We start from the raw sequence: 17,438 nt of genomic DNA, 5'->3' as shown, positions 1-17,438 counted from the left end.
TTCTGTGAAATATCTATCTTTTGCACAGTTTGGGAGACTGGCTTTTTTAAAATTGAATGATAGGAATTAAAGATTCCTATCATATCAATATATTAAATAAATCAAATGATTGTATGTAATATGAGTGGCAAATAGTTTTATTGAATTTGCTTTTCTTAGACTTGGTTTATGATATCTTTTATTATGCAGAAATAGAATATATATAGTTAATTCACATTTTTATATACCTTTTTTTAAAACTCATTTTTAAAAAAAGATTTTATTTATTTATTTGACAGAGAGAGAAATCACAAGTAGGCAGAGAGGCAGAGACAGAGAGAGGTAGGAAGCAGGCTCCGCATTGAACAGAGAGCCCGATTTGGGCTCAATCCCAGGACCCTGGGACCATGACCTGAGCTGAAAGCAGAGGCTTTAACCCACTGAGCCACCCAGGCGCCCCTTCACAGTAATTTTTAATGCACCTCAAATTTACATCAGTATGGGCACCTGGGTGGCTCAGTCATTAAGTGTCTGCTTCCGCTGAGGTCATGATCGTAGGGTCCTAGGATCCAGCCCCACATGGGGCTCCCTGCTCAGTGTGAAGCCTGCTTCTCCCTCTCATACTCCTCCTGCTTGTGTTCCCTCTCTCACTGTCCCTCTCTGTCAGATAAATAAATTAAAAAATCTTTTTAAAAAATTACCTCAGTATGAGGTATGTAGGCTGGATCCAATGTTGTGTTTTCCAGGTATTTATTTCCACACTATTTCCTGTATAATCCAATCTTTTTTTCTCATCTATGATGCCTCCCTTATCATATATTAAATTTCCATATGTATTTGGATCTATTATTGTTTCATGATACATCCCCCAAACACATATTCATTTTATAATCTTTTTTTTAATATTTTATTTATTTGAGAGAGAGAGAGAGAGAGAACATGAGCTGGGGAAGAGGCAGAGGGAGAAGAAGGCTCCCTGCCAAATAAGAAGCTGGATGTGAGCCAATCCTAGGACCCTGGGATCATGACCTGAGCCAAAGGCAGCCACTTAACCAACTGAGCCACCCAGATGCCCTTCTAATTTTTTAGTTAATGTAGTTTTTTGATACCTGTCTTAATACCTAGGGCTCTTTACCTTGTACACTTCCATAACTGAGTAGGATTCTTTAGTACCTTTATTTTTCAGACTTTTCTAGCAGTTCTTGCTTGATTATTTTTCATAAGAACTTTAGAAGCAGCATGTCAAGTTCCAAAAATATTATCCAACTATTCTTATTGGGATAAAATTAAAGCTTAAAAATTAAATGAAAAGATATTAAAGTATTTATGAACTTCAGTTTTACTCAGAACATGGTATGCCTTTCTATATATTAACCTCTTCTTTTGTGGCATTTGAATATTTTTCTCATGTAGAGCTAATACTTGTTAATTTTATTCCTGGTGTTTTATCTTTTTCGTTGTTATTTTTATTTGGATCTTTTTCTTTTTTAAAAGATTTTATTTATTTCAGAGAGAGAGGCAGAAGGAGAAGCAGGCTCCCTACTGAGCAGTGCAGAGAACCTGATGTGGGTGGGGCTCATGACCCAAGCTGAAGGCAGCCACTTAAGGGGCTGAGCCATTCAGGAGCCCCTTTTTGGATCTTTTTCTTCATTATCTCTTCTAAGTTGTTAGAATGTGTGTAGGTTATTGATTAAATGTCAATATTTTACCTAGTATTTGGAAGGGGTTTTTAGCTCATTCTCTTGGGTTTTCTAGATACATGATTTTACCCGCCTAGTAATAATGATAATTCACTTTTTACACTTCAATTTTTAGATCTCTTACTCTTTCTGATATCTACTTGCATTGACTAATGCCTCTACAACGATTCCCCTCTGCATGTCATCATGATTTGCTCTCAATTCCTTCCTCTTCTTGAATGTCACCTTAACAGAGAAAATGTTCCTCACCACTCTATGTAAAATAGCAATGCCTCATTCATCATTACAATTTACCTCAATGTCTCTCTTACTCTGCTTTGTTTTTTTTGCCCATGGCAGTTGTCCCTATATGATATTTGTTTGCTTATTTATTGGTTTTTCCCTAATACTATAATATTTATGTAGGCAGGGTATTTAGCTCTTCTGTATAAAGATTTGCCTCAGCTACCTAGAATAGTCTGAAGCACCAGTTGGCTTTAAATGAATGAATGAATGAATAACGGTGGTAAAGAATATCTTTAATTTATCTCTGAGTTAATGCGAATGCTTTGATGGTTTCCCCCATTAAGCCCAATGCTGTGTAACTGGTATTTGAAGTTTATATAAAATCTGTCTTATTTATTTATTTTTAATAAATTTGAATCTTTTACTCTACTTCCAACATGGGGCTTGAACTTACAACCCCAAGATCAAGAGTCTCATGCCTTACTGACTGAGTCAGATGGACCCCCAAATCTATCTCATTTGACTTAATACAAGGATTTTTAAAAATTGAACTTTAAAAAAATTTTTAGTTCACTTGTTTAATTATGTTTTGGGGAGGGGCAGTTAGGTCCAAGTGGATGGAACAGTATTAACCTTTGAGCCTCAAAAATTGTATGACTGAAATTTAGTGTTTGGCTTTGTGTCTTGTCACCATTCATTGCTTTTTTCCCCAATACTTTTTTCGTTTGTTCCACTTTGAATGTAACACCTTCACAGAAAAGCGCACAAAATACAAATGGGTAGCTCAATGACTTTACACCAAGTAAAACTCCTGAAAGTGCTATCTATGTCAAAAAATGGAACATTGCCCAAACTCAAGAAGTATGGATTATACTCCTCTCTTAATTCCCTGCTCTAACTTGTAGCACTATAATTTAGTTGCAATTTTTTTCTTTATATGATTGAAATCAAACAATGAGTATTCTTTTGCCTATATTCTTTTGTTCAACATTATAAAATTCATTCATGTTGTTATTTATACACGCAGTCTGTCCATTTTTACTGTTACATTATGATAGTTCATTGTGGGAATACACTACTACTTCCAGAATTCCTTTTTTGTTTTTTTAAGATTTTGTTTATTTATTTATTTATTTATTTGAGAGGCCGTTGGGGGGCGCAGGGGAAGAGGAACAGGAAGATTCTCCACTGAGCATGGAGCCCAACATGGATCTTTTCTTTTTTAAATTTTATTTATTTATTTGACAGAGATCACAAGTAGGCAGAGAGAAGAGAGGAAGAGAAGCAGGCTTCCCGCTGAGCAGAGAGAGCCCAATGTGGGGCTCAATCCCAGGATTCTGGGATCATGACCCAAGCCGAAGGCAGAGGCTTTAACCCACTGAGAAACCCAGGTGCCCCCCATCATGGATGTTGATCTTACAACCCTAAGATCACAACCTGAGCTGAAATCAAGTCCCCCCCCCACCCCCTCTCCTTAACCAACTGGGCCACCCTGGCGCACCACTACTTCTAGAGTGCCTAATCCCCTGTCCCCCTACCCCAATCAGGGACAATTGTAAAATGCTGTTTGCCCCTTTTTTCCTTCCCCCATAGATAGTGTTCTGGCTCCTTTTCCATAACTAAACACAATTATTGCCTCTTACTTTCCGTCTCTTCTTGACTTTCCATGGCTTCTAATTTTACTTAGCCTTTCTGATTTTAATCACAACATCCTTGTTCCATTTTTTCCCCCTCTAGGAGCCCACTCTCATTTCCCCCCTTCCCTGACCATCTAATGCAGAATATTATGATAAAGAAGAAAATACAGCAATAACAAGCTAAAGCACTATACAAATGAACTATGAATTTTAATTTTTTTAATTTGGTGAAGATATACTGTTCAGAGAACTACCTTAGATTTGGAATGATACTTCTTTTTCTATGAATTTATGTTTAAGAGACAAGGGTTAGTACTTTTTAGCTTAATTCCTCAAAGTTCTGATATTTTAAAAAATTATTTCTGATGATGTAACATAATTAAAGCAATTTAGAAAACAAATGTATTTCATGTACATAAATATAATTAGATATTAAAATACATGATTCACATAAATTAAATTATTCCCTTAGCAGGGTAGCTCACATTATCTTTTCATTGAAACTTAAACTAAAAATAAGTAACTTAAAAAATACTTTTATTTCTGTATGACGGGTATTTACTTAAATTAGTCTCTTAAATTTTGTGACTCATTTTGGTATTGCTATTTTTTTTAAGTTTTTTTTTTTTTTTTTTTTTTACAGATGAGAGATCACAAGTAGGCAGAGAGGCAGGCAGAGAGAGAAAGAAGGAAGCAGGCTCCCCACTGACCAAAGAGCCCGATGTGGGGCTCAATCCTAGGACCCTGGGATCATGACCTGGGCCAAAGGCAGAGACTTTAACCCACTGAGCCACTCAGGTGCCCCAGTATTGCTATCTTTTAACAGCAAGAATAATCCAAAGTGTTCATCTAAATTTAAATATTAAGGTTATATTATCCATAACTAACATCTTTATTGACCTCTTGATTCAACTAAGTATTCTCACTTTTGCTTTAAAAATGAGAGTTCTGGGGGTGGCTGGCTGGCTCAGTTGTTTAAGCCTCCGACTCTTGATTTCAGGGCTCAGGTCATGATCTCAGGGTAAGGAGATCAAGTCCCATATTGGGCTCTGTGCCGAGGACAGAGCCTGCTTAAAATTTTCTCTCTCCCTCTCTCTCTCAGCCTCCTGTCTCCACAGGCTCTCATGTACAAGCACACACATTCTCTTTCTTTCTCTCTCTCTTAAACAAACAAACAAACAAACAAAAAACTGAGAGTGGATAAATCACAAGAAACCTTTCTTGAGACCACTAGAGAGCTGAAAATTTTTAAAGAGCTTCCACTTAAATATACTCATTGAAAACATGTATTTGTGTGTATTCCCTCCTAAAATGACATTAAAACCACAGTCAAGGAGCTAGAGCTATAATTCACAAGGACAAATAGAATGAGAAGAAAGGCAACATCTATTAATGTTGCAATTGTTATTCTGACGAATTATTTTCAATTCAGTTACCTAACTTAGTGAGACTGGGCAGCAAGTACTATTTTTACAAGAACTTCAGCAACTGGAACTACTTGGAAAATGGAATCAGTTTCTTCATAAAATAGAGTTTCTCATCTTTTTGGGGAGTTAAGCAGAGGTAGGCTCTCCAATTATAGTAATGCTATTTGAGGGTACTAAAGCATTTGTGGGTATGCGTGTTTGTGTGTATATGTAATGGACAGTGTATTGCTGGGGATAATGGTGCAGAAGGAGACCAGATGATTCCTATAGATTTTTACCCCATAGAGTATCTGTCATTCAAATATTATACAATTCCTCCCTTATTTATAAGCCTATGATATCTCTATATCATTATTTAAAAATCTGATCTGTCGGGATGCCTGGGTGGCTCAGTCGTTAAGCATCTGCTTTCAGCTCAGGTCATGATCCCAGGGTTCTGGGATTGAGTCTCACATCGGGCTCCCTGCTCAGCAGATAGCTTGCTTCTCCCTCTCCTTCTGCTCCTTCCCCTGCCTGTGTTCCCTCTCTTGCTGTCTCTGTCAAATAAATAAATAATATCTTAAAAAAACAAAAAACAAAACAAAACAAAACCCTGAACTGTCAACTTATGTTAATAGCAATGAAAAACTTGAGTTTAACAAAATAAATTTTGAGTATTACAAATTTTTACTTTTTACTTTACCTCTTGGAGAAACATCACTATTTGGTGATTGTCTCAAATAAAGAAAATAAATCATTTATTTGCAAATAACTTGTATAAATACTTGAATTGTGTTGGAGTTAGTCAGTGCCAAAATTATTTATCTGCAAATCCTGGGGCTTTAGTTTTAGAGAAAAACAGGAGGCATAAAGTAAGAGAAAAAAAAAACAAAACAAAACAGAAGTCATTATTTTAAAAAGTTATAAAGTTGGCTGAAGTGATTTTCTGTCTAGAGTCCCATGGACTTAATTTGAATCCTGAATTTGTCTTTTTCTAGCTGTATTAATGGTTAACACATTGTTTATCCCTTTGGAGCCTCAGTTTCTCCACCTATAAAATGGGGAAATATAAGGGGGGAAATAGCACTAGCATAGGGCTTTTGTGAGCATTTAATGTGATTAAGCATGTTAAGGATTTAGCACATGGCCTTGCAAATGCTTAATAATTGTTAGCTACTAATGATAGAATGATGTTAACATTATAGACTGCTAATCCCAAGCATTATGGATATAACCCAAGATAGCTTCTATAACACACCATAGTCAGTCCTAGATCTCAGAACAATGTCTTGGAAAATCTCAGCTGGTAGATGTTCCGTGGGTTTCTATGAAAGAATATGGATAACAATCAACTTCTCATTCCTCTCAGAAAAATACCACATAGAGAGTCAACATATACAGATAACGATCACTATTTTGACATTGTCCTAGAGAGGGTAGATAAGAGGCAGCATCTGTGCTAGAAAATCTGGCCTTCTATATTCATTTGGTTATGTAAGTAGCTATTGTTAGGTTACATCACTGTGTCGGGTTTAGCTGGCATAACGAGATGCTGAAGTATTTTAAATGTATGAGCCTGGTATTCCTGTGTGACGAAATGCATTGTTTACTAATGACATTAAGTGTAGGGTAGCTCATTTAAAAAAATTGTTCTATTGTATAAAATGAGCCTGCTTTAAAAATAAGAGCATGTATTTTATTTAATCCGAAAATTAATGCTCCTGAAGAAAATGCAAAACCATTTTAATGGTTACCATGCAATTCTAATAAAAGTATCTGGCAAAAATGATCAGCAATTACTTACTGTTAAGCCTATTTTACTTGTACTGAAGGGAGAGAGATTTTTTAAAATTTTAATTTAAGGAATATATAATAGTAGGACTCCAGAATCATAATGTTCACAGAGAGTAATGGTTTATTAAGCACAATTCATATACCCTGTGACTGGGTGTGAATTCTTTTGAGCTTTAACATTAAAAAAAGCAACAAGCAGTGCTAGTTTGCTTAAAAAGAAACTGACTTCTGTTGTAACTGGCTGCTAAAAAACATTTTTCCAAGTTAGGTTAAAAAAAAAAAATTAGGAATAACCTAGCAAATGGCTACAAAATGAAAAATAAGTCAATCAATACTTAGAATTGTTAATTTCCAGCCTTGCCTCAGACATCAAGTTTTCTGATTATATATAATGTAAACTGCATATTCATGAAGGAAAACAAAGAAAAGGGGGAAATCAATTATTTTTTCATATACCATGAGAATACCTTTTTGGGCTTGCAAAGCTTAACTAATAACACACTCAGAGAGCACTCTTCATAGTGGGTATAAAAATGGCCTAATTTGAAAGACAAAGTGTTGGCCATGCATACCCAGTAGGTTCTATTCAGCAAACTCTTGAGGTTTCGTGTTGACATAATGAAATATTGTACTATTCCTTGTAGGCTAAAATTTTTCTTTACTTCCTTAAATCAATAGCCTAGTAATATTTTGTCCAACTCTGACTGCATCTAAATTTGAAGTTGCTTTGCTGAAAATTGTACTCATACTGCTCTCAAGGTGCTCACCCTTTCTTTTACTTCCCTTTCAAATATACATTAATAAGAATCACTTAAACATAGCTATTTTCTTTGTATATTAGGGAAGATGTCCATCTTTCTTAGTGTTCCCAATTGGTTTAATTTCTTCAGGCTCTTTAATAAAATAAACGTTGATGTCCAATGTGATTATTCTTGCATTAGCTAGGTAATTTCTCTGGGGTGGGTGACAATTTAATTCAACAATAAGCTGTTATGTGTATAGGGAAGGGCATTTTGGGCAGAATCTGGATTAGTTTTCACACAAGAGTCAATGTACTATAAATGGATAAACCAAATTCTTCTTGAATCTGTATTGTGGAAGGGTTCATGAATTTTTAATTCTCAGGTCCCCGCCAATGATATAGTGTTCTGTAGATTACATTTAATTTTTAATATGAAAATTTTCAAACAGACACAAAAGTAGAAAGAAAAGTAAAGTGAATCTCTGTGTAAGAATCATCCAAATTCAACAGTTACCAAGACTACCATGATGGATGGCTTCATAATTTTTACTTTGCAGGAGTATTTTATATAAATATTTTCTGAAGAATAGCAAACTACAGAAAAGTACACAAACCATACAAACATAACCCTATGAGCATCTGTTTTATGAAGCAGAAAACAGAACTCTGACAGTGTTCTTATGTCCCTGTCTAGTCACTACTCCCAACTTCAAGGGAAACCAGTATAAGACTTCTATCATCATAGATTAGTTTTGCCTATTTTTGGAATTTTATGTAAATGAAATCAGATAGTATAGACTCTTTTTTGTCTGTCTTTATGTGCTCAATATTGTTTATGACATTCACCCACGGTGTAGCAGCTTGTTGGAGTTTGTCTATTCTTGTCATCGTGTGGTATTGAGTTGTATGGATAGGCCATTATTTACCCCTTTTACTGTTGAACATTTGGATTGTTTCCAGTCTTTGGCATTAAAAATAGTGTTACCATTAACATTTTTTAATGTGCCTTTTGTTGAAGATATGCATACATTTCTTTTATGTGTACATGTGCTGAAGTATTATAAGCAAATTTCAGAAATTGTCATTTTACCTTTACATATTTTAGCATACTTTGTTATGCATCTCTGAAAAGTATGGACATTTCCTCACATAATCATGATTGCTTGCTATCATCTGATGCCTTATCTTTTACTAATTAAAATGCATTTCCAGTACATTTTAAAATGAGAAAGCCCTTTTTTCAGGATAGTTTTGGAAGATTATGAGCTGAAAATATTGAAGTTGAAATATACCAAAGTTGATGGTAGTTTTCTTTAGTTTTGATGGACAGATCAAATAACCAACAAGCATTTACTAAACTCCTTTTTGCTGGATCATCTAACTCCTGTTTGGCAGTATTCTCACCCATACACTAACTTACTGACTAGAATTTAAAGGGAGAAAATAATTCCTTTTGATAAATTGTTAACAATGGAATTGTTTACGTAAGTATCATAAAGTAATAATTCAACTCACAAACAAAATGGACTGTGGAGCATACTTTAAAGAATACTTACTTAAATGACTTCTTCTAGGGGTGCCTGAGTGGCTTAGTGGGTTAAAGCCTCTGCCTTCGGCTCAGGTCATGATCCCAGGGTCCTGGGATGGAGCCCCACATCAGGCTCCCTGCTCAGCGGGGAGCCTGCTTCCTCCTCTCTCTGCTGCCTGCCTCCCTTGCCTACTTGTGATCTCTGTCTGTCAAATAAATAAATAAAATCTTAAAAAAAAAATGACTTTTTCTAAGCATAGTAAATGTTACTTCCACAGGATTTCTAAGAGATGTTTAGAATAATTAGAATAGTTATCAATAAATTATATATATATATATACTAATATATATTATATTATAGAAAATACATTATATAAACATATTTAAGAAAGGACACTAATATATATTAATTAAAATTTATTATATTAATATATAATTATTATAGTTAAAATAATCAGTACTTAATGAAGACATTCTTTCTTTCTTACTTCCTTTCTTTTTCTTTCTTTTCTTTTTTTTGAAAGAAACAGAGAGAGGTCATGAGTGGGGTGGAGGAGCAGAGGGAGAGGGACAAGCAGACCCCTAGTTGAGCATGAACTCTGACATAGGGTTTGATCCCAGGACCAAGATCATGACCTGAGACCAAGGCAGATGTTTAACTGACTGAGCCACCCAGGCACCCATCAAAGAGGTATCTTAATAGACATTTACTACAGCTGATTTCATTATTTTATGAACATAATGTCATGGAAAGAGGTGATCTTTTTCACTTGTGATACATGATAATGATTAAATAATTTAGAATACCTTTATTTGTATAATCTTGGTTCATGTTTTCACGTTGGACCACTCCTATTTTATAGATTAATTTTTTTGCTCTGATTTTCCTTATTATTTTATCACTCCAAACATTAAAACTTGTTTCAAAACTTGCCTCAAATTCTGATTTTCCAATGCATTAGCTGTGTGATCCTCATCAAGCAATGACCTCTGAGGCCCAATTTTCTTGTCTAAATCATATGGTGATAATTCCTACCTCTTTGTGTTTCACATTTATCTAATAATAATTGTAATATTTATCATGAATATTTTTCTAGAAACTCACACCATATATAAATATTCTTATATTAGTATGCTATTTCAATAGTTAAAAGTTCTAAAATCAAAAGACTGGCATAAACGCAATAGAAACTATTTAGGCTTTCTGCTTTTGTTTTGAATTTTGTTGTTCTTTGACTTTTGGTCACCTAAAACAGTAAAAGCAACAATTAGCTGTTACAGACAACAGCTATGATTTACTGAGCCTTACCATCTACCAAGTATTGTGTTTATTATTTCACATAAAATGTATGTAATCTTCACAACAATGCTGTAAGATAGTTTAATACCAGTAACAATAATTTATACCTGTTTTGCAAATGAAGAGATTGAAATTCAGAGAAGTTAAATAAGGTTTTCATTGCCACAGAGCTGGTAAGTAGTAGAGACAGAATTCTAATTCATTTTTCTTTTCTTCGGCTGGGTCAAGATTTCCTTTATACAACGGAAACTCACTTTATTCTGCAATGGCATCTGTACAAATAGAATTGTAAGCACTATGATGTAGTTATGTTAACTTTCAGTAAATTTTTAAAGAAATGTCAGTAAATAATGCTCTTTTACCAATCTCATGGGGTGTCAGGTTGGAAAAAATAAAATATTAATATCCTTTCCTTTAATATTTGTAAATAGAGCCTTAAACAATTTGGTGAATTTTCATATTATATATAAAATTAGCGTATTTTAGGAATTCATTTTTACAAGTTGATAACTTTTTTTTTAAGTACAAAACTTTTAAAATAATTAATTAAATCTTACCTAGCATTTACTCATCTACTGTGATGTGTTAAGACATTACCTGGATGCGCAGAAGGCACTTAGCACCTTGACTAACTGGCAGGCCACGTTTTTTTGTGGGACTAACAATGCACAGGATCTGAGCATTCATTTTATTTATTTATTTATTTACTTATTTACTTATTTATTATTTTTTATTTAAATTCAATTTAGTTAAAATACGGTATATTATTAGTTTCAGGGGTAGAATGGAGTGATTTATCAGTTGCATATAACACCCAGTGCTCATCACATCAAGTGTCCTTCTTAGAAAGTGTCATTGAAAGTTCTGTTGCAAAATATTTTCTTCTGTAATAATGAGCCATGTAATGTGGCTATTGAGAAGTCACATTCCTAGTTATTTATCTACCTCCTCGTCAGTCTAATGTCAAATTATATTTCATCCTTCCCACTGTCTTAGAAGTCTTCAGTATAAAGAATTTTGGGGGGTGTCTGGGTGGCTCCCTCGGTTAAACGACCGGCTCTTGATTTTGGCTTAGGTCATGATCTCAGGATCGTGGGATGGAGCCTTGAGTGTGTGTGTTGGTGGTGGTGGGGGGGTGTCCCACACTGAGTGGAGAGTCTGCTTGTCTCTCTTTCCCTCTGTCCCTCTCTCTACTCGTGCTCATGTGCTTGCACATACTCTCTCTCTAAAAATGAATAAATCTTTTTTAAAAAAGAATTTTTTTAAAATGATTTTATTTATTTGACAGAGAGAGACATAGCGAGAGAGTTGATACAAGCAGGGGGAGTGGGAGAGGGAGAAGCAGGCCTCCTGTCAAGCAGGGAGCCCAACACGGGGCTCTATCCCAGGGCCCTGGGATCATGATCTGAGCCGAAGGCAGAGGCCCAACGACTGGGCCACTCAGCTCCCCTATAAAAGGAATTTTTGATGGAACAATTCATAATGCCTGAAAACATTTGCCTTGTATAGTTACAGCCCTGGTCTCTTTTCTGATTAAAGACGGAGGTGATTAGTAAACTGAAGGTCAGTTTTTTTCCACGTGTTAAGTAAAATATTAGCACCCTAAACTTAATAAGTGATTACCTTGGGGGAATCAGGTATATTTTCTAATCCTGCTTATGTTCTTTCTTGTCATGGTTAAGGTTTTGTTTTTTGTTTTTTTAGATTTTATTTATTTATTTGAGAGAGAGTGAGAGCTAGAGAAAGAGAGCACACACACAGAGGGAGAGGGAATGAGAGAGCCCCATGTGGAGCTCAATCCCAGGAACCTGGGATCAGGACTGGAGCTGAAGGCAAACACTCAACCAACTGAGTCACCCAGGTGCCCAAGGGTTAATGTTTTTAAAGGTCCCAGGAGGTTAGAGTGTGTGTGACCTGTGGCGTGTGTGTGTGTGTGTGTGTGACTATTTCAGTTCGTTGGGTTGTAAGGAGTAAAGCGGAGGGGTAAGAGGTGCTGAGGGAAATAGGAAGAAGAAAAGAGAACACATCAAAGAGAAACTTTAAGATTAAGGTTGCTGAGTATAGAGGGGTATTACTTCAGAGATAACAGTTTCCCATTGTTAGAAGTTTTTGAAGAGATGCTGGAAGCTGTCTGGCTAGTATGTAATATAGGGGGTTTGGATATTTGGATCTAATATCAGGTCCACTTGTACATCAAAGATTCTAGAAATCCATAATTCTAAATGATAGGAAACTGGTTAGAGCTCCTTGGATGGCAATTATGAATCAGATCAAGTTCAAAGGGGGAGAGGTTTTTGTTTTTCTATTTGCATGGCTACAAGAACAATTTCAAACACATGATAACAAGAGTGCTTTGTCTTACAAGATGAAAGTTTGACTCCACTTTTCGCTCTCTATTACCAACAGTAATTCAATTAAAATTTTATTTCAAGCTCATCTTCTGTCAGAAGCTTTGTCTTTGGTATGCTTGCATTCTGATATACCCTATGTAAGTCATTCAAACTGGTGAGCATCTCATTTGGCAAAAAGAATGCAGTTGTTTTTTTCATAAACAGCAGTTTGGAAAACTGGGTAGAGAACAAACTGTTCACTTAGCATTGCAGTTACTTTGTTCTTTTTCTCTGTGATATGCTCTAATTTTATTACCACAAACAAATGAAAGGCGTAGGGATGGGAAGTAGGGTACAGGCCATATTCTGAACTGGCTTTCAATTGTGACTTGTTCTGATTCCATTTGTACATTCAAAAATGGCTATTTTGAAATTAAATTTGCTTGGCATATCTAAGCTATCATTTGCTTTTGTTTCGGGGAGCTATCTTCATTCTGTGGGATGATAGGATTCAGGTCTAGTTGGTCACTCTATCATTTCAGTGGGTGAAGCTTGTCCTCACTGAGATTGTATTATGTTTCGGAATTCACTTTCTCTTTAGCCCTGGGATGAATATTGTTATTCACTTCGATTCTTCCTCAAGTGTTATCTGTGTGTGACTTGCATCAGCATCACTTGGGATGATTATTAGATTCTCGCACAAATTTACAGAATCAAAAACATAGGAATCTGAATTTTGAATACATTTCTACACAAACAGTTTATTCCTATTTAACTGAACATTCAAAAATCATGATCATCTGAGTTATTCTGTATTGTCCCTCCCCTTTCAGTAGCTTCTCAAAGAGAAGTGTACCATTCTTTTTTTTTTTTTTTTTAAAGATTTTATTTATTTGACAGACAGAGATCACAATTAGGCAGAGAGGCAGGCAGAGAGAGAGAAGGAGGAAGCAGGCTCCCTGCTGAGCAGAGAGCCCGATACGGGGCTCGATCCCAGGACTCCGGGATCATGACCCGAGCCGAAGGCAGAGGCTTTAACCCACTGAGCCACCCAGGCGCCCCAAGAAGTGTACCATTCTTAATACCAGTTTTGGCCCCCTCTCTGAGTCCTGAGTCTTTCTCAAACTGAGGCAAATCCCCTTGTTGATCCATGAATTTTTCCCCTCGTAACTAGATGTAGAAACCAAACATCTCAAAAGAATACTGTGGTGGTTAAATTTTATATGTTGATTTGGCTAGGTTATGGTGCCCAATTGTTTGGTTAAATGTTTGTCTAGATGTTGCTCTGAAGGTATTTTGTAGATGTAATTAACATCTTTAATCATTGACTTTAAGTAGCTTGCTCTTTTTTTTGTTTGTTTGTTTGACAGGCAGAGATCACAAGCAGGCAGAGAGAGAGGGAAGCAGGCTCCCTGCTGAGCAGAGAGCCTGACGTAGGGCTCGATCCCAGAACCCTGGGATCATGACCCGAGCCGAAGGCAGAGGCTTTAACCCTCTGAGCCACCCAGGCACCCCAGTAGCTTGCTCTTGATAATGTGAGTGGGCTTTTTCCAGTCAGCTACCTTAAGACCCCAAACTGGCATTTCCCGGGGAAGAAGGAATTCTGTTTTAAGACTATGATATAGAGATCCTGCCTGAGTTTCCAGCCTGCTGCTCTGCCCTTCAGATTTCAAATTTCAGAGTAGCCAACTCTCACAAACTTGTAAGGTAATCTCTTAAAATCTCTTTCTATATAGTCTATAAATAATCTCTATCAATCTCTATCTATCTATCCATCTTTCTATCATCTCCTGTTCTGTTTCTTTAAAGAACCCAGACAGGCACAAGTAGCTCCAGATACCATGTGACTCTCAGAAACTCTCACGGACTAACAGTCTCAGGACCTCCTTAGTAGCTCCCCAGCTGCATGTTTGTGTAGTCAATAGTACTAATGACTCTCTTTGATCTTAGATTACTGGTTGCCTCCCCATACCTGCCCCCTAGATAAGGCCTTATACTGAACAACTAATTCCTACTTTTCTACCATTCAGCTCATCGAATTCCTAATTATGGCTTGCTTCCTGTATGTTCTGATTCTGAACTCCATTTAATGGACTACAAATACCAAAACTATACATGTAGGATACAGTATTATTTACATGGCTCTATCTTTGCAACCAGAGAAGTTTCCCTAGGACCCAACTTGTTTTAGAGTAAAGGTATCATTTCAGATCCTTTTTGTCCCTCTGCCCTTCATTCTTATCTTTTCTGAATTTTCCAAACAGATCATCATGCCTTGTGTCTACATATTGATTTGGCAACATAAATATCGTTGGTATGTAAAAAAAAAAAATAATGCTTTTTGTTATCTTGCTTTCTGCCAAATTTTTGTGTCAAGCTTGAAAAGTGTAAATGTAAGGAGATGAGAAAACATTTTACCATCTCAGCAATTAGCCTCAGAATTCCTTCCATGATGAGAAGGGTTTTTGGGTAAAAAGCTCCCATGCAATAAATTTGTATTTTGTTGCAAGAGTATGGTAGTTGCCAAGGTCACATGTTATAGTTGTAGGTAGTATGCTATATGGTTTCAAGGAGAGGTTCTAGAATCAGACTGTATTGGTTCATATCCTGGCCCTACTATTTATTAGCTCTGTGAACTCGGAAAAATTATTAGACCTTTTGGTTCCTCATCTATAAAAAGGATGATGATATTAATAGTTACTTCCTAGGATTTTTATAAGGAATAAATGTAGTAATATATGTAATACACATAGCACAGTGTCTGAAGTATATGAAATCCTCAATCAATGTTAGCTGTTATTATTTTCATCGTTATAAGAGGGAAAGCTCCTCTGCATGGGACATGGAAAAAAGAGAAAGGGAGAGGAGAGTAGGGATCAAGAAAGTTGGGGCAAACCTGGGACTGTATTACAATAGTAAGAGGGCAGAAAGGCATTTAAAAATAGTTCTGATTTAATATTCTACAGGAAATTAGGGTACCTGGTGGCTGAGTCAGTTAAGTGTCTGTCTTTCGCCAAGTCATGATCTCAGGGTTCCAGGATGGAGCCCCATGTCTGGCTCCCTGCTCAGCGGGGAGTCTGCTTCTCCCTCTCTCTCTGCCTCTCCTCTCCATTTGTGTTCTCTCTCACTTGCTGTACTCTCTCTTAAATAAATAAATTTTTAAAAATCATACAAAAATAATATTCTAGGTGCCTGGGTGGCTTAGTTGGTTAAGCAACTGCCTTCGGCTCAGGTCATGATCCTGGAGTCCCTGGATCGAGTCCCACATTGGGCTCCCTGCTCAGCGGGGAGTCTGCTTCTCCTCTGACCCTCTCCTTTCTCATGTGTACGTGCTCTCTCTCTCTCCAAATAAATAAATAAATAAATCTTTAAAAAAAATATTCTACAGGAAATTGTTTGAATTGCTGTATTATAAGCCTATTTTCTTTCCTCCTCTCAAAGTCAAAAAGTCTACTAAACTCATGAATCCTCCATTTTATTAGTGTGTGTGTACAATGGAGATGGAGTAGAGTTTCATATCCAGGTTAAAGTTGCACATTATAGAGACAGTATACACAGCAGCAAGAACCAAGCTGGTCAAAGATCCTATGAACCTGAGCTCCTCACCAATTTGTTGGAATTTTTTTTATTTTGTAAACCAGATCAAGACAAGTTTGCTCAGGTAAAAAGCATGGGAAATCCCCAGCTGATACTGGATTAAATGAGTAATTTTTTCCTTTCATATTTTTTGGAAAAATGGAAGATTTTCACAATAGTGCTCCACATTGCTCATTCTTTGAAGGGTGTCATATGTATGCAAAGACTAACACTGTCATGTCAGTTACTTTTTTTTTTTTAAAGATTTTTACTTATTATATGACAGACAGAGATCACAAGTAGGCAGAGAAGGAGGCAGAGAAAGAGGAGGAAGCAGGCTCCCCACTGAGCAGGGAGCCTGATGTGGGGCTCTATCCCAGAACCCCGGGATCATGACCCAAGCCAACGGCAGAGGCTTTAACCCACTGAGCCACCCAGGTGCCCCCATGTCAGTTACTTTTTTTTTTTTTTAAAGATTTTATTTATTTATTTGACAGACAGAGATCACAAGTAGGCAGAGAGAGAGGAGGAAGCAGGCTCCCTGCCAAGCAGAGAGCCCAATGGGGGACTCGATCTCAGGACCCTGAGATCATGACCTGAGCCGAAGGCAGAGGCTTAACCCACTGAGCCACCCAGGCGCCCTGTCAGTTACTTTTTGGTGAAAAAGTAATTTCAATCTTTACTTGAACCTGTAGAATAAAAAAGGGTATCAAATTTATATTCCCAAACTATGCTGTCTAAAATACACCTTACTCATGCTGTAATTTTTTTTTGACGGATCTTACTTAGGAATTTCCCCCAAACTCCCCCAAATATCCAGGTCTTTTAATCCCTTTGTCCCCTCTCCCAGTTCTCTGTTACATGAATAGATTGGGGCTAAGGACTCCCCCCCCCCCCCCCGCCCCCCGCCGCCTCCCATTCTCATTCTCATATTTTTGCATCACAAAAGAACAGGTCCACCCAGAAGGGGATCTCATCAGGAAGTAAGAAAGAAGAGAATCTAAATGGGCAATGAGAAATTTGTCTTTAGCAGGGAGAAAGACAGGAAAAGAGAAAACTAACATTAGAAACCTTTTTTCCCCTACTATATCCAGGAAATCTAAAGGAAAAAAAAGAAGACCCTGTTGAATCCAATCATCTATGTCTCTTTTCTTGAGAGGGACTGATCATCATCCATTAACACATGTTAATATTTAATTAATTTTTGATAATGTAAGTTCA

General features: G+C 36.6%; 1 protein-coding gene across 8 annotated transcripts in view; it reads right to left on the bottom strand.

Moving 5' to 3' along the window:
- Positions 1-17,438, bottom strand: part of LOC111159841 (ELAV like RNA binding protein 2) — a 228,553-nt gene that overhangs the window by 188,718 nt on the left and 22,397 nt on the right. Inside the window, exon 1 of one of the 8 annotated variants that reach the window (XM_022522485.1) lies at positions 10,419-10,587. The exons of the other annotated variants lie outside the window; for them this stretch is intronic. The gene's annotated coding sequence lies outside the window, so the exon portion shown is untranslated. Of the gene's footprint in view, positions 1-10,418; positions 10,588-17,438 lie in introns of those variants that run through there. 8 annotated transcript variants of the gene reach the window in all.

This window comes from Enhydra lutris, unplaced genomic scaffold, assembly GCF_002288905.1.
Source record: "Enhydra lutris kenyoni isolate GAN:26980312 unplaced genomic scaffold, ASM228890v2 scaffoldscaffold70, whole genome shotgun sequence".
Taxonomy (NCBI): domain Eukaryota; kingdom Metazoa; phylum Chordata; class Mammalia; order Carnivora; family Mustelidae; genus Enhydra; species Enhydra lutris.
The sequence above is the reverse complement of the archived record's forward strand: the minus strand, read 5'-3'. Positions and strand labels throughout refer to the sequence as shown.